The sequence below is a fragment of the Bombus pascuorum genome, chromosome 3 (assembly GCF_905332965.1).
Source record: "Bombus pascuorum chromosome 3, iyBomPasc1.1, whole genome shotgun sequence".
Lineage (NCBI taxonomy): Eukaryota > Metazoa > Arthropoda > Insecta > Hymenoptera > Apidae > Bombus > Bombus pascuorum.
Genome location: NC_083490.1, coordinates 7,566,201 through 7,578,957, shown reverse-complemented (window position 1 = coordinate 7,578,957; position 12,757 = coordinate 7,566,201). Strand labels below are relative to the sequence as shown.

The following is a 12,757-nucleotide window of genomic DNA, read 5'->3' as shown; positions in this document are numbered from 1 at the left end:
ACCGGTGAAAAGCAAACGTAACTCACAAATGTCTGTCGAATATAAAGTAGCGTTGAACATAATACTTAGAATGCAATGTATCGGGCTACATACATATAAATCGCAGTGATCACTGAGTCGTTGAAATTCGTAACGATCCTTCTTCCTTCTTTTTCCCTCGTCCTTCTCGTTTCCCATCCTCCATTCCACCCTTTGCTCTAGAAAGTGTATTCCTGTCACGAATGTAGAACGAAATAGAATTGTTGAAACAACGATAAGATGAATGAAAGGGGAAAGGGGAAGGAAAATGGAAACAGAGACGGATATCTTTTGTCGGTTAAAGTTAACAGTTAAGCGAATTAAATTCAGGGAAATTTAATGAAATTCAATAGCGCAATTTTACAAAGACGATCCTCCAAAGGAATTTTTACATTTAATTCCCAGGAAAAGAATTTTTTGAGAGACTGTAACGGAACATCTTAAAATTATTAGATACACTCATTGTGATATATGGTTTTAATTTTGTTAGTTGTGGAAAACCAAAGAAAAACAGGGAAAGAATTCCTTCGCGCGGAGGAATATGGGCACCATTATAAAAATTTACAGCCGTGCGTGTTTCCGTTTGTATCTCAATTTCGCTTCGTTTTTTCGAACACGGTCCATTTACCGTTTCCATTTCCAGCAAATAAAATACGAATAAACTACTTGGCTACGTGGAAAGACGCCTGTGCAAGAAAATGGGAACAAACACGAATTGGATAACGTCAAAAGGCAGAAGAAGAAAATAGAAGAACAGTAACTTTCTGTTCGCGAACCTGAATAAAAATTTGTTTATGGGGGAGGGGGGAAATTAAATAAAACGGCCCCTAACCAAAAAGCAATCTAGATAACAAATCAATCAATAAGTAACTAATAAAACTAGAAACTTTTTATCTTTAAATTATGCAAAACATTTTGTTATCTCGTTAGTATTGTGACGAGATAAAACTGTCGTGGTTATATTGTTAAAATTCGAAACAGATTTGAAAATGTGTCGTAGAAGTTACAAAATATCTATGGGAAATATATACTGTGTTTTTTAAAAACAATTAATTTATTCGTTATATTAACAAGACACAATATATAGCGAGGCCATATTTAACTCCAATTGTATGTTGGAGACTGTTCATGCTGTCCACTAATTTTACGCTAAGTTTATCTTTGCAATAAATGTCTCGTACCTTCTATATACATTTCCAGACCAGTTTCAAGTTTTACAGTGCTAACGAAGTTTTAAAATCTTCCGTGTCAAATCTGCAAATACTCTCGCCAACTACTATATTGTATAAGAACCTCTGCTTTCATAGAAAACATCGTAAGACTCTTTAAAGAGTACTTGCACCGAATTTTAGCGTTCATTCGAACAACTTGACATTTACATTTATCCAACTACAAGCATAGGGTTATCCTTTTAACGAGACAAGAGGCAAGCAGCGAGTTCGTTCAAGCGAGTAATTTAACTGGCCATTTGAACGCGTTTAATTTTCATGTGATAATTACTTCAGTACTTGACTCGCGTTAAAGTCCGCTTAAACACGCGGTCCAGCTCGCGTCCATTATAAGCCCGCGTTTTACGATTATCCTGCGAGCGCGGCAGGCGTCGCGACCAAATTTACAACCGCGTTATTTTTCTTCGGTTTCGTTCTCGTCCCACCGCGTGCCCCTCTACCTCTCCCACGAGCAATAAAGTCACGCTAAAGTAAGGTAAAGTAAAACCGTCGAGACGATCAAAAGAGAGAGGAGGATAAGGGTAAAAGGAAAGGGAGCGAAGTGCAGGAAAAATGGGAGCAGGAAGAAAGTTTGCGGAGAAGATGTAGAATCGCGGGTAAAAGATGGAAAGGAGGGCGTACGGAAAAGAATCAAGAAGAGGAATTCTACGGGAAGATGCGGCAACTAAGATAAAAAAAAGAAAAAGTAGGAAGATGGGATCGATCAATTCGTATTTTTTTCTTCTTTCTCTTTTTTTTTTAATAAGTTACTGCAGGTGTTTTAGTTGCTAGGAACATAGCATTTATTTATTCGATCGATAGATGTACTTTGCTTGTTCATCTACGATAAACATAATAATGGCCAATTTTTCACGTCGCAAGAATATTCGGATACTGTACAAGATATACTGCTTTTGTTCGTTTAATGGTTCAGTATACTGGAATTAATTTTATCTAAATAATTTAATGATATAATCACCGATCGAGGAATATACCACGGTATTCAACAATTACTATATGAATCGTTTAGAAGCATCGATAAATTGAAGAACATAAATGGAAAGACGGTAACGTTATACTTATTACACTGCTTTCTCAATTTATCTCAGAATTTGTCTTTGGAATTTATTATTCTTTGTGTCGTTTTCTTGCGATAAATGAACTTACGATAGTTAGCTGTCTGTTCCTGGAAGATTGAACCTTAATCGTATAAATTATGAAATTCGCCAAACATGAAACTGATCAGTTTGCCTTCTCAGAATTTCGTGATATACCCAGTGATTTGAAAGTGTCAAAACGTTTATGAACGGTAGCGTAAGTACTTGCAATGTACTCGAGCCTATCGCTAGTAAAAGTAGAAAAAAAGCGATGGATATGAACGAAGGACGATGGAGAAAAGCGGTCGAAGTGGGTGGATTCTAGAAAGAACGAACGTACCGTGCTATGAAATACAACTCAGTGTAGTCGAGGCCAACGGTTGCCGTTCTTCGAGGCAGCTCACGAGCGTCGGGACGCACCTAATGCGGATACAATGGCCGACAGTTGTTGCCGGCCACGGCGTGGTTCTTGCGGCTCGCTTTTTGCGCCACCCATGCAGCTGCGTGTTCGAGAAAAATCCGAACAACCCGCGCTATAAGTTCTCTTCGAAGCTTTGCGACGACAAAACGAGGGCCAGACTCTAATTAGAGGAAGCGAAAGAAACTGTTTCGGCAGCGACTTCGTCGGTCGGCTAATGAGAACGAATGCACGTCCTTTCGTTGAATCTTTAACGTGCGATTTCCGTGGCTCTTACTTTTACCACTTCTTCTCGGATGTGTGACGGTACTGCGTAATCATCGAGGTGTAAAATATTATTTCTTTATTAGAAATAAATACTTCTTCGATATTCCAGACATTATTATGTTGTTCGAGTTTTGGATATTAGGGAACAGGTATTTTTTGGCGATTTAAGAATCATTTTGATCGATTAGGTTTCTGAATTAGTGCATGTAGAATTTATTTTATCTTGAAGAATGAAAGATAGGATAACATTTTTTAAGAATTCACCGAGTTATAAGAAATTCTGTCAAGATAGAATATCGTTTTATCTTATTATATAAATGTTTATAAGATTATATAGAAAATTATAGATATTTTGACAAATGCTTTTATTTTTGTATCTCTTCTTTTGTCATTCCAGGAATTTTATGGTCGACGATTAAATATGGTAAATATATAATGGTAAATTAATCTATGTCATAGGACAAGATATATTTATTCCTAATAAATAACATTATTTATAAATGTTCGTGTGTAATATTGAAAAGAGTTAAAGAAATAAAAACTTTGAATAATTTAAAATAATTACATCGTAAATAACATTAAGAAATCTAAGGATTTATATTCGTTGGCTCTAGCTTTTCTGACAATATAATTATCAAAATAAAAAAGGTCATAAGATCTTCTAAACGCCGTATAAAAATGTATAGCACACCTACGCGCATATTTTCAAGTTTAGTTGCGTTAGCAAAATATCCACTGCTAAACTACATAATCTAGCAAGCCTAAACATCTATCGAACGATGTGCCATATTTAATTACCTTAAAGTTTGATATTGCATTATAAGCTTAAATTTCCATCAAACAATTTCCACGTCGAAAATCAAATTATTCTATTCATCACAGAATTATGTCGCTAATCCTTCTATACATTCCAAACATTTCCCCTTTCAAAATCCTATTTCAAATCTCCCCTAAAACTTTCTATTATCACGGAATTAATATCCTAGCGGGATATTCCGAGCGTTCTCAGAATTTCCACGGAAAGAATGTAACGTGCTTTGGAAAATCCGTAGCGTCGATAGGAGAAACTAGGTAAAATGGTGGCCATTAGGACCTTTTAAATCAACAGAAACTCCGGTATAAGTGAAACGTATAAAACCATTGCGGTTATCCCAGGGTTGCGAACACGAAAGCCGACTACGTCATTAGGATCTAGCGAATGGTGCACGTATTGTTGCGCGTCTCGATCCAGCCCACGTTCCATTTTCACCTAACGTAACAACATTTCCCCACGTAGCCTTAACTCGTTATAGCATACAGTTATATCAGACATTCCACCCTTAACGCTGCTACGCTGTTTCGGTCATTTTCAATCCGATAGGTTAATACAATTGTTATAAAAATATGTCGGTTTTGATAGAGAAAAAAGAACGTTGTGCGTGTTCCAACAAACAGGCAGGGAAGTTTTCAATGTTTTGGGAAAATTTGTATACGTAAGATTAGAGCGTGAAAGCCTGTGTATCTACCATAACGATTCTTCTATTTTATCCTAAAACTTGGCAATCTTTTGAATGGGAATATACGATTACACGTATAGTAGCTTGGAAAGAAACATTTTTGCTTTAATATTTAAAAGATGAAATCATTATGTCATCAAGTGAATTATTTCAGTTGTTTCTTATAAAATATCGGAATACCACAAGTTTTTTATCGTACCTTCATAAAAATAGACACATATGTTTCTACTGTTTATTATATACTTATTACTTATCAACGCTCTCACTATAACACGAATATAGTGCACGTCTAATTAAAAAATTGCGACAATCAAGCATTTATAGCGCATTTAGTACACTGCTGCACTGACATTGAATAAAATTTTACAAATACGATTCTTTGTTTAATTCAGTCATTATAGTTAAGTAATCTTAGTTTAAGAATTTAATGTAGCTGATTAGTAACTGATTCTCTTGAAAATCATTCGTGAAATTGCTTATCGCGTCTATGAACGTACAATCCTTTGTATCTCCCATGTGCAAATGCACATAATTCGTGGTTATTTGCGTATTAATGTATGATTATGTTGCATAGTAAAACATTATGAGTAATTGGGCTACCTATGTGGTCTCAGCAGTCTCAGAGAGTAATATTTAGAGAGAGAGGAGAGGGAGAGAGTTTAGGTTCATTTGTTTGGTAGAGATAAGAAATTCGGAATTACATTGGATAGCAATACGTTATTGTTCGACCGGGCTATAATTTACGATGCTGTGCGGGTCGTTCTATGGTTCTATGTGATATATGTAATTTAAGTTATTTTTATCACAGTTTTTGATGTAGAATAGTGTAGAATAAACGGAAAGATACGTTTTATGGCTAGTTTACGATTCAGATGAAGAATAAATCGCGTCAATCTATTTATTTCAGACAGTGTTGAACGCAACAAACTGAGAAATTTGACGTATTATAATTGCGCCAGCTACAAATTTCCATATCAGTTTTACCTCCGTGCAAAATCGATTCTTATTTATCATCCCTGTAAAATAACGCTTACAACTATGTAAATCTTGAAAATGCAAATGCATCCACTTTATAACATAATATGGAAAAAGTATCTAAAATAATAATAGTTCGTTTTTTTAATGCTGTTCGTAAGAATATGAATTTACACGAGAATCCGCAATCTATACAAACATTACAGTTCCAGTTCGACAAAAACAGGTTGAATCGTAACAAAATTGAAATATAGTTCTAAACTATACTGCTGTCTATAACTACGCTTCTTCGCTTTCCTAAACGTTCCACATTTCAACATTTTTAATACTATACGGTACGCATGTATACGTACCATAATAAATATCTAAAACTTACTCCAATAAGCGATAAAAAAATCACAAGAAAATGAGCTAATTCTGTATTTCGATATAATTCAAAATTATCTGCTTCGATAAGCTGAACTTCTGGTTTTACGGTTTCTATGGCGCACGTCGGCGATCGACCGATTTTCATCCGTTTGCGAAGAGCCGCGAGTGTTCGTTGCGAGGAAAAACGCTGACAGGCGTGCCGCAAATTGTCGTTACTCGGAAAAAAGAGCGACAACAGGCGTGCAGAGGCGAAGCAAGGTGTGTGACACGAGCCGACACGAGCCAGCTGGATCGTTTGCAAAACTACGCGTCCCTCTCTTACGGACGCACCGCTGCCACCGTTTTCATGCATGTCGTTTAATATGCGCCGTGCCTTGCGCCAATTGCTTCTTTTTCCCTCTATGGTCGCGGAAAAACAACGCCGCTAACGGAATAACCGCGGCGCGGATTCCAAACGACGTCCCCGAATCGACTTTTACCGACTTCATTTTTATGGATTTATTGAAATCTTCCTGATCGAGACGCGAATATTCCTTCGGCAAAAAGATCCGCTTTTTAATGTTCTTTCTCATTCCAGATTGGGTTTTTAAGGTGCTTTCGTAGTTTGCTTGTAATTTAATGATCTGGTTGTAATCTTATTAGTTTTTGCCTTTGCGCAATTCAATTATTTGGTGTTATTCGTTTGAGGAAATTTTTGCCAAATTTTCTTCCATTAGTTCAAGATTATAGCGTATTCGTCGTGAACTAGAAAAAGGATAATATCGATACTTCGAAGCAATCTCTTTGCAAGACCTCGGATCAGGAAACGTTTTCTCTTCACATCTAAAAGTCATAATTCGTAATCCATTAATTGACGAAATAATGTTATGACTTGTGCCTATCCAAGTAATTAAAACAATTCTTTTATGCATCATATTAGTATTTAATAATATTTATATTTTATTTCCAATGCTGATTATGCGTGTCTTTGATCCAGCATCTAATAGTAGACACCATTTTCTTTCCAACACCTGTACAAGATCGTTTAGTAACGATTCGTTATTTAGAAAAGAGAAACATTCTCTTTCCCATGACCAATTCTGTCTTGAACATTCCATTTCGATTTTCCAGAAACAAATCGTCTTGCTAATTAACCCAATGGCCGGGAGATTCTTCTGCTCGTGACCAATAAATGGTCCACTATACTCCGTCGCGTTTCCTTATTTCCCGGTTGATGTTCGAGAGCTAAAAACTCATACATTCTCCGGCAGGCGGAACGACAAACAGGCTGTGACAGAAACGCAAAAAGCTTGAAGCGTTTCTTCCAGCGAGCCGCATCTTATGTCGCTTTGAGATACTAAAATGGCCCGACAGCTTCTGGTGACACGTTCTCGTACATACGTAACACATTTTATACGCGGCGTTCGCCACTCGACGTAAAAAAGGGCCGCGATCGCCAGTGGTTAGTGGCGGAACGTTGTTGCTGAACGTTGCTGCACTTTATTCCTTGCTTTCTGCCCCGGCTTCGCGCCACTTGGATTTTATACGACCATCATTCACCAGCGTTCACATTCTCGCGCTGGCTCTCTTTCGCCTTTTACTGTCGAACAATACGCAATTCTGACAGCTCCGCTAAATGTACCGACTGATATGCCACCTTGTTTGCTTCGCGAATCGTATCTTTTCATCGCAGTCGGATCTCTCGCTTTGATTCTGACCGCTAGATTTTGTTGATGTTGGAGAATTTAGCGCAGAGTGGCCAGAAAATATTTTCACTCTTACGCGATAATTAAATTTAATTGCAAGGGACGAGAGAAAATATTTTTTACCTATATAATTAAACTTAATTAAAGTATGATTAGGGTTAGGTTCATACAGTTTGGCAGAATAATGATACGTAAATGAAACACACTATGCAAATCAATTTGACATTAATAATCGATAATCAAATATACATGTAAGTAAATCATTAACTAACATCATAGTGGAACTATTTCAACATTAGAAAAAAATGTGTCGATGATATCGTTTCACGTGAAGACAAGCAATTTTACAGACGAAACATCTTATGAAAATTATCATATTTCTCGATGATGTAAAGCAACTAGACACATGGCATTATTTCGATACGATTAAATTATAATAATCTCGTAATTATAATAGTCTCGTTGATATTTCAAGCAATCAATAAAAATTGTTCATTCTGATCTAAATAATAGAATCAATCTTCGGCGAAAGTAACAAGATCAGGAAAAAACTAGATACGTGAACATATTTTTTAGATTGCCATAAATAATTACAATAAAAATCACGGTTCAATCGATGTCATTTTGTCTTTTATACGTTCGCTTTCCACTGCGTCCTTTTATACGATAGCATTTATGATCGTTCGCCATGGTATTAAATTTTATTCTTCAAAGAAAACGCCGATTCATCGTTTTGCAAGCGTATTAGCAAGGTTGAATCGCGCGTGAATAGTTCAATAGGCAGTCTTTTTCAACGTATAAAAAAAGCGTGCAACTTTGTCAACGCTATAACAGCGTGTAATCCTCTTTCTTTTCGTTAGAAGCGCACGTTCATGCATAGATCATCGGGCATGAATTTTAAGGTTCGAGGACGTCCGTAGTTGTCCCGGTTTTTACCGCTGACCAACGCACAGTTTCGCCGTCTCGTAATTCTACGCTTGTCCTATGGGAAAGGAAGACAGGTTCTTGCTACTCCCGCAAATTACGTACTAACGAACAACTTCATTTAGATTCGCGTAAGCGATTCATTGTGGCTGTGTAAGCTTCTAATAATAATAAATTGACTGCGGACTCGTATGCGTTCACGAGAAATTGAAATCGCACGAACGTACAAAATGCAAGTAACATACAAAAATATATATGAAATATACAGTAGTAGTACATTTTATTGATTCATTAGAATTACGAGTCTTCCTTTTTATTCGATTCTTATCAATTAAATATATCATCCGTATCTCTCACACTAACATACACAATTTTATTCCACTTTATCCTACCACGTTCTATCTTATCCTAATTTACGTCTAACTTACACCTACGTCGTTCTCTTATCTTGTTAATCTTATTACATGTCGGTATTCGATATTTCATTTGGTTTGAAGCGTTTCCAAATTGAAGACGTTCCATTTCTGTTATCAAATTGAAGATGCTTCGGGATCGTCACTAAGGAAGCGAGGCGATAAGAAGCAAGAGAGACAGATATTGATTAGATGTCATGAAAGCCAGATTGAGAAGATTCATTGGAAAGTGTTGTGTCAACAGAGATTCACTGTTCGTCGTTGAAGGGTTATTATGAAATATTATATTAAAAAGAGATCTGTTTATTATTACTTCCTCTGGAATATACATAGTACTCGTTATAATTGTTGATAGATAAAATTATAGATAAAATTGTTGATAGAAGTATAAATTTGCATAAAAATCCACTTATATCTATTATATCTAGCGATAAACGAGCCTTTCAGAAGCTGTATATTCAACAGCTGCATAAATTGAAAAGTATAGAGAAGTGACAACGTTACAAACACTCTTCCTCAAATTTATCTTAAAGTTTAACCTCGTGTATATCTACTTACAACGTATAAACGTATAATTCGTTTATCCAATAATTTTTCAGTTGACTGTGACAAAAATGAAGCAAAATGACGAAATGGAAAATAGCTTTTTCTTTAATTCCGCCCACTCGAAGTCCTCTACCTTCTGCACGTGGATATTCGTGAATGTGGTATACATAGGTGGTTACTGAAAAAGTCTGTTTAGGCTCAATGGCTCGATTCATCATCCGGTTGATGACCTCCTCGAGTATCGTGAATATGCGATTCACCGTTAGAAAGTGTTCGAGTGCTTTTGACGATGCTGAAAGAGCAATTAAAGCGAAGCATTTACTTTACATTCATGAACAGGTGTCGATTCGTCAAGGTGTTCCTTTTTTCTTGTAACAAGTAGGTATATACACTGAGAGAAAGAATCATTTCAATTCATTGTGCGGCGTTTAATTTAATCGTGTTACTCTAATATTCGCCCTTTCTTCTGCTTTCTTTACCCTCCAATTTGCTTGTAGCATTTACGGATCAGCCATCAGATGTTCACAAATTACTTTGTACTAATCGTAAGAATTTTTACGCAACGTTTCTTTAACTAAAAGATATTCATATGTTTGCCATGAAAAAAACATCGAAATACGACCAGATGCCGATAAAACATCAGCAGAACATTTTTTTTTTTTTCCGCCCAACAAAAAAATCCTCTTTGGAAGTGTCTGTCAACGTGACATCATCGAGGCATTGCGATTTTTACGCGGTTCACAGTTTCGTTGCGTTTTATCGTAAAACAATACACGATTTTGACCGAATACGCCGCCCTTGTACGTCATATATCTTCCGCGAATTACCTTTGGACAACTTGTTCGTCAGTTTATGTTCAAATGTACGGTTCAACGATGTGAGATAATTTTATCCTGGTTGATCCTTTGTTCGGAGAAGCAATCATTCGAGGGTTCCAAAAAAACAATAATTTTGAGGTGATATATCGTTTCGAGATAATCAAATAGCGATAGCCTCGAATCATATAAGGAATATTTAACAATTTTAGTTTTACTAATTCGATAATTTGTTTCGTAGCAAGTAAGGAACGTTGGTAAATGAAACGCAACGTGTTGAAAATCTTTACATTTTACAGTTTCAGAGATAAGGAACCTATATCTCTTGTGGGGAACGTTCATCGTTCCACTTTTATAGTCATCCTACGTGTGCGATGTTTGCATAAGTAACAAGCTTAAATTTCATATTTCGTAACTACGCTACAATTCGTAATTGAAATATATTTCTACTTCTAACTATCTCGTTAAGACAATACAACAATAACGAATCGTTTATAGTTCGTTGCGCTTTATTTTTTAAGTTGTCCGTAGTTGTGCGAATTAACATCTTTAGAATCTAAAATATTCCGTAGAAAGTAAATTCTTTGTGACGAAACTAACGAAACGAGCTGTATATTTCTCAAAAACGTCTTATATGTAAGAAACGCGATTCCGAGAAGATTAATCAGAATAGAAATAATTTTCCTCCATTTCGTTCCATTGCGAACAATATAAGTTATGACCGATAATTATTTGGAAGCTCAGAACAAAGGGAGGTTGTGTTAGAGACGAGATTAGAAGGAGGAAAGCATGTAAGCCGCGTAAATGATAACGACGAACACTGTGCGCGCCAGACGATAAGGTTTAATTGCCCTCTCGTTGTCTTTCTCCTCCTCGGAGTTTCTCGTTTCGAGGAATATCCGGCTTTTCGAATGTACTTCGATTTCCTACATGTACTTCGTCCCTAACTTCCCTTCTTCGCTACCGTGCTTCCAGAGATAAACGATATATTTTCCTTTATTTTCCTTTCTTTCCTTCCTTTAGGCAATACATTTATTTTGTATTGATAAAATAACAATATTATATTAGATTGTTTCATGATAAATGTAGTTTTCTCCTAAATGATAAATGTAAAAAGGTATAACTTGATTTAAAATGAACAGTTTTCTACAATTTGTCGGAGATCTATTGATTTAAGGATCTGTTAGTTCGATTTACAAATTTATAGAAAATTGTACAGTTTTGTACAACATTGTTGATTCAATAGTTTTGGCAAAGCGTAGAATATTCTTTCTGTTTCGCAACGATATAGACAAGTTTATATTCATAGGAGAAAATGGTCCAGAAAACATTTTTATTTTTTTTATATGTTTCACTTTGGAAGAAGTAGGATGTATTTAATTGCTGAGAAAATATGATTAAGATTAAATTAGTGCAGTGAGTAATAGATTAAAGTCTTCTAGAAGAGTCCTCTAAAAAATCTTCTAAATAAAATAATATATAAATTTAATCAAAATTTTACAATCTTGGAACAATTGTAATAAGAAATACAATGAAGTATAACATTTTAAGGCTGAATGGTACCTGGCAGTGCATGTTATTGGTAAAATAATGTAATAGCTTATAATAGACTAATAATTGACCAATGTATAGCATGAATGGCATGAAACAGTATGAAGTAGAGATAAATGAGATGAATTTTGTAAAAGCTTTTTTGAATAAAGAAATTTGTATACTAATTCATTTCCCTAAAACATTCTGGGATATTTACCATTGCTCGCAATCAGTGTACATTAGTATCTGCTGAATTTTACATGAATAAGTGGATTCTATTTCATGCAAAAGTGTTTCGTGTAGAATATCGCGATTTGTATAATTTGATCCCTCGCTTAATTCATGTTATTATCCAATTGACTTCAATTTCACAGAGTAATTTATAAATCTATGTGTACAGGAAGAAAATTGAATGTAGTAATTCTCTATAAATTTTGTATTTCTGAATATACATACACGGTGCATAAATAATTAGAAGTTACGTTTATTGTATGTATATTATTGCGAAAAACGAGCACTCATTTATATTAAAAGTTGTCGTTTACACTTTCATATAAATTTAAGTAGCTGTTTCGAAACATTTCTGCTTATAAAATTTACCGTATCCTACATAAACAATAATACGATAATCCTTGAATTATCTGTGTTGATACTGAGACGAGCAATAATAATTTAATAAATAATAACGTGTACCCCAGTGATCCTGAAACGTGAAATTGTTATTCCATTATTTTTCGGATAATCTAGATTTTCATTTCCTTTGCTCTTTGTATTTTCGTTTAATTTTTCTTATCAACACGCAAAAACTAAAATATATCTTCGATAAACTTTAAATCTTTTAAATTTCGTGGGATATTTAAAAGCGTCAAGCTTATTTCTCAAAAAATCAACTATTAATCCACTATTTCAGCGATACAAATATTTTTCATGTATTCTATATCATCTGGAAAAGATTCTATTTTATACTGTAAATAGCGGACATGCTCAAATAGA

General features: G+C 35.2%; 1 protein-coding gene across 1 annotated transcript in view; it reads left to right on the top strand.

The window, feature by feature from the left end:
* The window catches only part of LOC132905635 (E3 ubiquitin-protein ligase MIB1-like), a 243,809-nt gene that overhangs the window by 23,742 nt on the left and 207,310 nt on the right, over nucleotides 1-12,757 (top strand). The window lies entirely within an intron of this gene.